Source organism: Mustela lutreola, chromosome 9 (assembly GCF_030435805.1).
Source record: "Mustela lutreola isolate mMusLut2 chromosome 9, mMusLut2.pri, whole genome shotgun sequence".
Taxonomy (NCBI): domain Eukaryota; kingdom Metazoa; phylum Chordata; class Mammalia; order Carnivora; family Mustelidae; genus Mustela; species Mustela lutreola.
The window spans coordinates 86810774-86822860 of record NC_081298.1 but is presented as its reverse complement, the minus strand read 5'-3'; the positions used below and the strand labels follow the sequence as shown (position 1 = coordinate 86822860).

The following is a 12087-nucleotide window of genomic DNA, read 5'->3' as shown; positions in this document are numbered from 1 at the left end:
CGTAGCCGGATTATGGCGCATTCTTCAACGCATTTCCTTCAAGTGTTGAACTACACTTCCCGAGGTCAGAGGTTCGATCACGCCTTTCTCCCTGCGCTCTTCGTCGATTGCGAAGTAGTCCCCGAGGGCGGGCCGCTGTGATTGGAGGGCAGCGATGAGTTGAAGATTTGTGCTTGGGGCGGGGAGGACCTGCTCGTTGGCGCCCAATAATTGGTGGGAGGGGAGGCACGTGGAAGGCGAGGGAGGAGATACAGACCCTTTAGCTACATCACCCACTCGTGCGTGAGTGAGACTTATCTTACCCCAAGGGTAAAAGTGGGAGGTAAAGAGACCTTCCGCTGCGTAAAATCGGCTCGACCCGGAAACAGAGTCTCTTTAAAACTCTTCACACTCCGTAGGGGCGGGCGGAATTGACGTGTTGCTAAGGCTGGAAGGCTTCGCAAGTTGCTAAGCGACGAGGCGGGAGAGCGCGCGCAAGCACGGGCCGCTGGCGAGTACCTGAGGGATTTGTGGCTCTCGCAGTTCAGAGACCGAAGACTCCCAGCGAGTGCGCCGCGGCCTGCCGGGTCCTCCTTCCCTAGTTGCCAGGGGACCCTCCGCTGTAGGTAGTGTCCGGTGACGAGCTGAGCAGCTTGCGGGGACGCCTCTCTGAGGCGGCCAGCTACCGCGCGTCTTCCCGACTCCCTGAGGCAGGTGAGCCCGGGCCCAAGGGCAAGGGGTTTTCTGTTAACATTAGGGTCCGAAATGCGGTTGTGCGCCGTTCCGCGTTGTTTTGATCTACCCTGCTAACCAGCTGACCCGCAGGCTCGCCGGTCCCTACTCAGGGCTGTTAGGGTAATAGCCTTCTGGAGGGTGTAGTGCCTTGGAAGTTCTCGCCCCCTCCTTTCTGTAAGATGCAGTTCTTTCAAAATTAAATAAAAAATAGTGAGCTTTTGCCTTGTGGGAAATGAAATGAGCCCTTCCCTTCCTGGAGCTCACAGTTCACGGATCTAACTTTTTCTTAAGTCCTCGGTGAGCGTTGACAGTTTTGTCCGTTCGTTTTTGGAGGCAGGTCAACCATCTTGACCTTGAAATGATGCCAAACCTGCATTTCTAAGTAAAGTGTGGCAGCTGTATGGGAGACACTGGTTGTTTCAGGCAGAATCTCAACTGGTAAAACAACAAGAGGTTTTCATTTAAAATTAATGCTGCCCAAGAGAGTTGTAGTGCTCCTTGAAAGCTAGTGTGATGTGGATATTGAAAGGAAGATGTGGTGTTCTGGAATAGCATAACTGTAAGCAAATCAGTGCAGTATCTGTATTAGATAACGTTATTGTAACTTCTAGTTTTTCTCTGTCAACTGGTAATTGAAGGCCAATTGGTACCTTTCAGTTTTACTCTCTTCATTTTGGAGGGTTTGCTATTGTGGGAAAGAATATAACATATTTCCAAATTTTTTTTTTACCAGTAGTATTTATTATAACTGAGTAATTCTGTCTTTCTTTAATGCCTTTATTCACTTATTCATATACTTTACTGGTTTTCCTCTTATGTCATTGGTTGCCCCTCTTTTTTACCTCTGACTTCTTTAGCACTGGAGTGCCTTTGTTCTTCTGCCTACACTTAATCCCTATGTGATATAAATTACGAGTTGATTGGTTACAGATGTCAAATATCTGGTTACATCTATATCAGAAAACTCCCAAATTTGTGTCTTGTCCTGAATTCCAGATTCTGTGTCAAACTACTTCCTCATTATTTCCACTTGGTTTTCTAAATGCATCATTTTCACTATTTTACAGTGTTTTCTAATGAACAATCATAGATAGAGGTACAACACCACACCCTGTGATATAGATAAAAATGACCTGGAATTTTTCCATTTCTAAGATGTTTGTTGTGGATGGGATTATGAGATTTCAAATGGTAGAGTGGTAAAGAGCTGTGATTGGTTAGATGAAAACTGGCTTAATAAATTGGCCAGGAAAATGTAGGGAAAGAATTTTAGGATGTGGCACCCTAGTAGGCTGTGGGAATCTAGAGATTAATATACACAGTTGCTGCCTTTTTAGAGCCCCCATAGTAGCAGGGAATACAGCTATGTAAACCCATAATGACAATATGGTATGACCTGGTTAGTAGTAATAAAGAGTTAGTAACTCTGGGGAGCCAGGGCTTTTCAAAGGAGTTGTTGCCTGAATGAAGACAAATGGATGTTTTGGCCAAGCAGCTAAGGTAGGAGGTAGAACCACAATTGCAGTGTTGTAGTAGGGTTTTGGGTTGGCAGTAAGACAATTTGCAACCGTACATGCTTTAAGTTCCTGTTTGTTTTTTGTTTTGTTTTGTTTTATTTTGTTTTTAACTAAGACTCTAGAACTGTATTACCCAAGACTGTAGCTATGAATCCTGTGGCTCCTAAATTTAAATTAATTAAAAATAAATAAAAATCCAGTTCCTCAGTTATACCTATATTTCAAGTATTCTAATCATATGGGACAGAATATCAGACATTTCCATTATCACAGAAAGTTCTTTTGCACAGCCTCTAGAACTTAGTGGAATCAAGGCATCACCAAGAGCAGGCACTGCTGCAACATATCTTTGTAAGGACATCCCTTTTGCCTGTGGTATACAATGGCGTGCATAGCTGTTTGTGATACTGATTACACACACAGGAAGAGCTCTGTCAGAGGCAAGAAAGAAACCTAATTCTAGTCTTGACCATTGCTTTTGTGTTTTGGAGGAACTTACTTTAACAGTCTTGGTGTGTCGTTTGAACGAATATTTCCAAACATTGCATTGTCCTGGATCTTGAGGCACACTTTGCATCAGGGAACCCAGAAAGGGTTGAGAAAGCAGAGGTCATTGCCTGGATGATACCACACAACATCTTTCTGCTGCTGTCTCCTGTTTTGGGATAACTGTGTTCCTGCCACATTCTAAATAGATGGAAGAGCATGTAACACATGCAGAAGTTTGAAGTAAAATGACAGGTTCGGACCTTACCAATAATGGGGATTAGGAGGGAAAGGAGCCCAATTGGGGTAGCTGTATACTTTAATGTGTACAACAAGTCTATGTTCTTATGTACTTCTAATGAATTGTCATATGTTTTGTTTGGATGTATTTTCTTTATCTCTTTAAGGAGTTCTTCCTGTTAAATATCTAACTGGTTTTATAATTTTTTAATATTTTCAGTTTGGATGAAACAGACATGTTTTTTGTAAATCAAATTTCACTATAGTTGTCATTTCTAAGGAAGGGAAAAGTGGAGAGATGTAACTGGACACTGGCCTAAGGGTGCTTTAAATATATGGGTGGGTGGAGAAAATATTGAGTATTCATTTTATTATTTGTCCTACTGTACTTAACATCCAGTTTAACAAAGAATATTACCAGTCCCTTCCCAGAGATCTTAGGTTGGCACACATGCACATATCTCACTCTGGTGTATATAGACACATTTTGTAATCACAAAAAAAGTCACATGAGTTGTTACTAATGCGTTTTCTTATGCTCTACTAACTAGATATTATGGAAACTTGTTTTATGCTACTACTGCTGGCTTTAAATGTAAAAGAATGCTGGTGTATAAGCACAAGCACATCTATGTTTTGTCATAAATATGTCCAAAGACATATCATTATGCCCATGTTTGAAGAAATTAAGATACAAAAAGATGCAATGGATCAATTTATGGCTCATGAGAGGTGAGGAAGAGTGGAAAGAGCTAGATCTTGGACAGTATGTAGAAGTAAGGGCAGAGCAGAGAGGAGAGTAGGCCAAAAAAAAAAAAAAAAAAAAAAAAGCAATTGAGTATGAAGTAATACAGAAGTGAAAGAGTGGAAAAATATCTTACCATGCACATTTATTTGCGTTTTCCGTCTTATACGTTAGCCAACCTACTTGCTGTTGCTAAAACATGTCCTTTGGTTTTCTGCCTCCCTATTTTACATGTGCTTTTTCCTTGATTGGAGTCTTATTCTCTGTTTCTGCCTGTTAAAATTCATTCCACCAGGCTCCTCATAAATGCTTTGGCCATTTTGAAGCCTTTCTCCCTATCCCTCATCTCCTTTTAAAAAGTATTACAGGAAATTTAAAACATAAACAAATGAAGAGAGAGTGGTATAATTTTCTCAATCCATCATCCAGCTTTAACAATTATTAACAGTTGGTCTGTCTTCTTAAATATGCCTTTTTGCTTTTCCCCTCCCCCCAACATTTTCAAACATACAGAAAAGCTGTGCAGTGACTAACCCTTTATAGTAGTCTGAGTTTAGTCAGGAGACGGATCTCTACTGGTTATTTGAAAATTTAATGATGAAATGTTAACTAGAACAAGGAGGGGTGGTTATACTAAAAGGCATAAAAGAGCTCTGAGTCTAAGGGTCCCAGAAGTAGAAGATGTTAAAGAGCAGCTAATATTTCTAGGAGGAAGAAGAAGAGGGCCCTTTACCCAGAGCTTGTATGCAGACCTGTTCAAAAGAGGCATTTGTACTATTGCTACATGGTCCAGAAAAGTGCCTAGTGTCAGTGGGAAGGCTGGAGCTGCAGCCACAACAGGAACTTGTCTTTTCTGCAAGGCTCTTGGGCTCTCATGCTGAATGGTATGAACATTTGTAAAATCTGCTTTTGAGACACTTAAGATTTGTACATTTCATATTTATAAATTTCCTCTTTAAAAAACCCCCCAAATTATTAAGTTCCAGCTAGTGATAGGTATGCTGAAGTGTTTGGGTGTGATACATACTTACACTGGCAACTGTCTTTGAAATGTACCTGGCTGGCTCAGTTGGTGGAACATATGACTCTTTATCTTTTGGTTGGTTGAGCCCCATGTTGGGTGCAGACATTATTTAAAATTAAAATCTTAAAAAAAAAGGATAGATTAATGGATGTATTGAGGGATGAATAGTTTTGTCCACAAAAAAATTAAAATATAAAAGCAAATATAGTTACAGGAAATGCTGTGTTATAGAATTTAGGTGGTATTCACTGTGCGATGCTCTCAACTTGTTATTAGAGTGATAATTTATTTGGGTTCAGAGACTGCAGGTACAAGAGAAATATCTCTGAAATTGCTGTTGCGGAAGCTGGAAGACTAAGAATCTTGGCTTAATGAAACTAATCAGTTTCAGACTTTTCTAGCTAAGCAGAAATTTTGTAAGTGCAAATTATATTGGAAAATGATTGGAAGAACTTGTGAAATACTGAGCGTATCTGAAATTTCACAAATGTAATTTGATACTTTAATAAAAATGTATATATTTTTGGTAAATAGCTTATTCATTTGAGTACCAAGTCATTTAGCCAAATTATCAGACAACCTAGAGGCAGAATTAAGAACAGTTTTCATTATAAAATTTGTATGTTGGAAAATTATTTTTTATTTCAGTATGATGTTTTTATTATCTAGTATGCTTGGTTTGCCTGGAGAATATACTTGGCTCCGTCTAAGTGAAACTACTGAGAACTGTAGTTGGAGGCCCAGAAAATGGGGATGTTACTGCTAACTGTTTCATAACCTTGCTGCAGGCCTAAGAATTTATGTTACAAAATGCTGATTTTAAGGTAGAAAGTTTCAAATGCCCCAAAAGATGGGAATGACTGAGTAAGGATGGCCCTCCATAACATTGTTTCTAAATCTATGTCCCCTGTTCCCTTTTTACATTTCAGTGTCTTAGTTCCCAAGTCTGGTTTTGTAATACCCTCCTCTTATATTTGGCTAAATTTAATTTTAAAGAATCGTGGCACATAGAAATTTAGTTATTTATAGATCAATTTAATATATGGCTCCTGGAAATGAATCAAGTTTTCATGAATTACAGCTGGGATTTGTCATGGGCTGTGTTCTTGGTCTACTTCATACGAAAAGGACACAAAATCAAGGGAGTTATTACTTTCCTAGGCCTTCATTAATTTAATCATATTGTTTTACATTTTACAAAAACATAGTGAATATGTGTAATATTACATAATCTGAGGTAGAGTGAATATGATTCTCATTTTATAGTTTAAGAGACTCAATTTCAAAGGTTGTGATTTGTTCAAGTTCTTGTAGCCATGTCTAGAAAACTAAGACCTTCTTACACTAAGAAAACAAATTACATATCCTTTTGTCTGTTTTAAAATGAACACTTAAAATGTATCATGTTTATACAGTTTTAAAGATTGTAATTTCCAATGTATTATGAGTATTGAATTTTTTGTTAAAAAACCGTTAGATCATTCTTCCAAAAATATGCAGTGGAATCTAAATATCTTTCTACCCTCATCCACTTAAAAAATAGGTAAATATCTCTTTTTTGACAGTCAGAAGTTGAGGTTTCTATACATTGCTAATCTCAAACTTCCAATTCACGTTACTGACATAATATTATCTTACTTTAATGTATTTTAATGCTAAAAAGTCTTTTTATGATCATACTGTAAGTTTTTTTCACAAAAATATGAATATAAACTGTCATTTGTGCCTGCAAGTATAATAAACCTATTATCATTACAGTTCTTAAAATTATAAAATTTATCAAAGTGAATGTTACTTTGATAAATTTTTGATTTATCAAAATTACTTTATCAATTATTACTTTGATAAATTTACTAAAAATTAAAAGTAAAAATTTAATGGAATGTATCTCAATGGATGGGACTTTTCCTCCCTGGTTAGTTTATATACATGTGGATGAATATTACTTGTGGTTAAAATGAGACTGGATTCTGTTTCAAATTTATTCCCTTTTTCCAGCGTTATAGATCTGAGTGCTTAGAAACCTATTCACTTAAATAAGATGGGAATTATTTGAACTCCTTCCATGTTATTTACAAAACAAAATCACATGGGTGGCCTATTATCAGAAATTGTTTTCAATGGTGTAACTCATTTAGGCCCTTTCTTTAATTTGGCTGCAAACAAAAGATTGAAAACCACCTGACTTCCAAAAGGATTAATTACCCATTAGTCATTCAAAACTTTACTAAAATTTGCCTAAAACTATACAGTCCTCTTTCATTTAGAGTTACCTTGATTAATTCAATATGCTCTGAAAATGTTAGGAAAAATTGAAATAGGATTTCATTGTGACCTTCCCCAAACAATATTTTTAATTAAATGCTTTCATCTTACCATATGCTTTAAGGTTTAAGTATGTCAGAACCTTGAGGTGGTTTATTTGCCTGTTGAATTTTTAATTTTGGATAAAATAATGCCATGTAACCTAATTGGTGAAGCCCAGTCAGGTAAGATTGACTTACTTTAAAAAAAAAAAAAAAAGACTTCATTTTAAATTAAATTAATGTGTTAATACTCATTTTGAGGAATACTTTAAAAACCACTGAGAAATAAATTATGGAATGCATTTGAGAGAGATTATTAAACACAGAAAGTCAAGGTTAAAATGATGCAGAGATAAAATATTGTTTATTTTATTTTATTTTATTTATTGTTTGTTTATTTTATTTTTTAAATATTTATTTGACAGAGACATAGTGAGAGAGGGAACACAAGCAGGGGGAGTGGGAGGAGAACCAGGTTTCCTGCCAAGCAGGGAGCCTGATGTGGGGCTCAGTCCCAGGACGCTGGGATCATGACCTGAGCAGGAAGCAGACGTTTAACGACTGAGCCACCCAGGTACCCCAAAGTATTGTTTGAAATGACTATTAAAATCACAGTAATGCTATTTCTCATTGCTTAATTTATAAAAATGATATAAAATGGACCTAAAATTATAAATGATTTATGAAGTGAGGAATATGATAAAAGGATATCCCTTCAGTAAATGGGTTTCAAAGGTTTTGAGTACTTGAGTACTTAAGAATCATGTATACAAGTTAGAAGTAAATACAGAAATTTTGTTAGACTTCTTACATCTCAACCATTCACTTCATAGTCAGACTTTTCTGATGTATTAATGAAGAAAGAAAGTGAATTACAAAAAAAGTTGGTCTGGAAACTAACATATAATTTTACATTTTGGTAATAGAAACTAGAAAATAATGTTTTCTAAGATCAAAATTAACTGTAATTCTAACAAATATTTCATTATGTAATTTGCTTAAAAAATGTGATTTGCATTAAGTTCCTACTGAAGATTGGGCATAGAGTGCCAGGATGGCTCTCATGGCTTGGGACATTGCATGCTCCCTCTGGCTCTCCGACTTTCCTCCTCTTGGGGGTAGGTGGGTGGGTGGGGAGGGAACAGATTGATCTCCTTTTCTCTTACAGAGTAGGTGTGCATTATTCTTCAAACCTAGCTTCTACGTTTATAAAAAATTTCTCCCATGATCCTACTACATGAATACTAGTAACTGCTAAGAGGAAAAGGATCTCCCTGTTGTTGTTCTTAGAATCTCATGATTTCTGTCCTTGATTTATAGTGAATTTTTGAAGGGAGAGTTTTCAAAACGAGAAATCTCACGGTAGTCCTACAGCAGAATAGGACATATCCATACTCCCAAGTAGGCCATAGACCTGTATCCTAACACTCCTCCCACTGCTGTAGTCCAGATACACACAAAGTCAGCTCTATGTTAGTTCCTGGGCCTTGTTCTCTTTATAGTTCCTTCTTCTCTAAGTCAGATTAAAGAACATATTTGCACTGATTGTTTATAGATTACCTTTCACAGGTAATGTAATATGCTGCAAGAGAGGTTTTTGTTCTGGTGGACATTTTAACACATTTCTATTTCTCTCTCTCTTTTCTTTCTTTCTTTTTTTTTTTTTAAGCACATTTCCAATTACACTAATAAGGTTGTCTTCCTTACTTTCTTAAAGAGCCATCTCTGGTAGTAATATCAAGGAGCACAATATGTCATTGCAATTTTGTTGTGAGTTTGAATCTTCAGGTGGTTTCTGAATTCCTCACAAGCTTTCACTTTCGTTAAGGCAACAAACACTGGTGCATTAATCTGTTATGTTAGATTTGGAGATGTTTTTAACATTTTTTACCCCAGCTCAGCATTATTTAGGTAATGTTTAATTGAAACGGCAGAAAATATTTGAAATACAATTCTAACAACATCCAGCAGAGCTACTGAAGGAGAATTAAGTTCATATCCCTAAAATTGAACATTGGCTCTTGATATTTTAGGTATTTGGGAGCGTACATGATTTTATACTTACACAGTATGAAATTATTTAACCTCATTAATTTTATTTATAGTATATATAAACTTGGTATGATTCTGGTTAAAACTCATTCATTAAAATGAGTAATGAGTTATGAGGTAAAGTTCTTTATGTAACAATTTTGTTATAATCTGATTCTGTTTCATTGAAACCAGTGAAGTAATATTTAAAGAGTAATCTTTTTTTAAAAAATTGACATATAATGTATTATTTGCCCCAGGGGTACAGGTCTGTGAATCATCAGACTTATACATTTCATAGCACTCACCATAGCACATACCCTTCCCAATGTCTGTGACCCAGCCGCCCTATCCCTACTCCCCAAACCCCAGCAACCCTCAGTTTGTTTCATGAGATTAAGAGTCTCTTACGGTTTGTCTCTCTCCTCGGTCTCATCTTGTTTCATTTTTTCCTTCTCATTTTTTCCTTCTCTACCCCCTGCAGCCTGCTGCCCTGCCTCTCAAATTCCTCATATCAGAGAGATCATATGGTAATTGTCTTCCTCTGCTTGAATTATTTCACATAGCATAATACCCTCTAGTTCCATCCACATCATCGCAAATGACAAGATTTCATTTCTTTTGATGGCTGCATAATATTCCATTGTGTATATATACCAAATCTTCTTTATCCATTCATCTGTTGATGGACCTCTAGGTTCTTTCCATAGTTGGTTATTGTTGACATTGCTGCTATAAACATTCAGGAGCACGTACCCCTTCAGATCACTATGTATCTTTAGGGTAAATACCCAGTAGTGCTATTGCTGGTTCATAGGGTAGCTCTGTTTTCAACTTTTTGAGGAACCTCCGTACTGTTTTCCAGAGTGGCTGCACTAGCTTGCCTTCCCACCAACAGTGTAGGAGGGTTCCCTTTTCTCTGCATCCTCACCAACATCTGCCATTTCCCGACTTGTTAATTTTAGCTATTCTGACTGGTGTGAGGTGGTATCTCATTGTGGTTTTGATTTGTATTTCCCTGATGCCGAGTGAAGTTGAGCATTTTTTCATGTGTGTGTTGGCCATGTGGATGTATTCTTTGCAGAAATGTCTTTTCAAGTCTTCTGCCCATTTCTTGATTGAATTCTTTGTTCTTTAGGTGTTGAGTTTGATAAGTTCTTTATAGATTTTTGGGTACTAGCCTTTTATTTGATATGTCATTTGCAAATATCTTCTCTATCAGTTGTCTTTTGGTTTTGTTGACTGTTTCCTTTGCTGTGCAAAAGCTTTTGATCTTGATGAAATCCCAATAGTTCATTTTTTCCCTTGCTTCCCTTGCCTTTGTGATGTTTCTAGGAAGAAGTTCTGTGGCTGAGGTTGAAGAGGTTGCTGCGTGTTCTCCTCAAGGATTTTTGAGGGATTCCTATCTCACATTGAGGTCCTTCATCCATTTTGAGTCTATTTTCGTGTGTGGTGTAAGTAAATGATCCAGTTTCATTCTTCTGCATGTGGCTGTCCAGCTTTCCAACACCATTTGTTGAAGAGGCTGTCTTTTTTCCATTGGACATTCTTTTCTGCTTTGTCAGAGATTACTGGACCGTAGAGTTGAGGGTATATTTCTGGGTTCTCTATTCTGTTACACTGATCTATGTGTCTGTTTTTGTGTCAGTACTGTACTGTCTTGATGACGACTGCTTTGTAATAGAATTTAAAGTTTGTACTTGTGATACCACCAACTTTGGCTTTCTTTTTCAATATTCCTCTGGCTATTCGGGATCTTTTCTGGTTCCATATAAATTTTAGGATTGTTTGTTCCATTTTTTTGAAGAAATTGGATGGGATTTTGATAGGGATTGCATTAAATGTGTAGATTGCTTTAGGTAGCATAGACATTTTCATAATATTTGTTCTTCTAATCCATGAGCATGAAAAGTTTTTCCATTGTGTCTTCCTCAGTTTCTTTCATGAGTACCTTATAGTTTTCTGAGTAGAGATTCTTTGCCTCTTTCATTAGGTTTATTCGTATTTATCTTATGGTTTGGGGTGCAATTGTAAATGGGATCAGCTTCTTAATTTCTCTTTCTTCTGTTTTGCTGTTGGTGTATAGAAATGCAACTGATTTCTGTGCATTGATTTTTGTATCCTGACACTTTGCTGAATTCCTGTATGAGTTCTAGCAGTTTTGGAGTGCAGTCTTTTGGGTTTTCCACATAAATATTATTTCATCTGCAAAGAGGGAGAGTTTGACTACTTCTTTGCCAATTTGGATGCCTTTAATTTATTTTTGTTGTCCAATTGCCAAGCCTAGGAATTCTAGTACTTTGTTGAATGGCAGAGGTGATAGTGGACAGCCCTGCTGTGTTCCTGACCTTAGCGGAAAAGCTCTCAGTTATTCTCCATTGAGAATGATATTTGCTGTGTGTTTTTCATAGATGGCTTTGATGATACTGAGGTATGTACCCTCTATGCTTACACTGTGAAGAGTTTTGATTAAGAAAGGAAGCTGTCCTTTGTCAAATGCTTTTTTGGTATCTATTGAGAGTATCATATGGTTCTTGTTCTTCCTTTAATATATTGTATCAGATTGATTGATTTGTGGGTGTTGAACCAGTCTTGCAGCCCAGGAATAAATCCCACTTGGTCATGGCGCATAATCCTCTTAATGTACTCTTGGATCCTATTGACTAATATTTTGGTGAGAAATTTTGCATCTGTGTTCATAAAGGATATTGGTCTGTAATTCTCCTTTTTGTCTGGTTTTGGGATCAAGGTAATGTTGGCCTCATAAAATGAGTTTGGAAGTTTTCCTTCCATTTCTGTTTTTGGAACATTTTTAGGAGAATAGGTATTAATTCTTCTTTAAATGTTGGTAGAATTCCCCTGGGAAGCCATCTGGCCCTGGGCCTCTTGATTGCTGGAAGATTTTTGTTAACTGCTTTAATCTGCTTCCTGATTATGGGTCTGTTCAGGTTTTCTATTTCTTCCTGGTTCAGTTGTGGTAGTTTATATGTCTCTAGGAATGCATCCATTTCTTCCTGATTATCA

The 12087-nt window shown here is 37.0% G+C and overlaps 1 protein-coding gene across 10 annotated transcripts in view; it reads left to right on the top strand.

Annotated features, from left to right (window-relative positions):
- Positions 1 to 12087, top strand: part of WDPCP (WD repeat containing planar cell polarity effector) — a 573555-nt gene that overhangs the window by 38598 nt on the left and 522870 nt on the right. For 6 of the 10 annotated variants that reach the window (XR_009357253.1, XM_059187804.1, XM_059187808.1 and 3 more), the window contains exon 1: positions 133 to 693. The exons of 2 other annotated variants lie outside the window; for them this stretch is intronic. The gene's annotated coding sequence lies outside the window, so the exon portion shown is untranslated. Of the gene's footprint in view, positions 1 to 132; positions 694 to 10398; positions 10518 to 12087 lie in introns of those variants that run through there. 2 more of the 10 variants (XM_059187805.1, XM_059187802.1) reach the window with 1 other exon arrangement.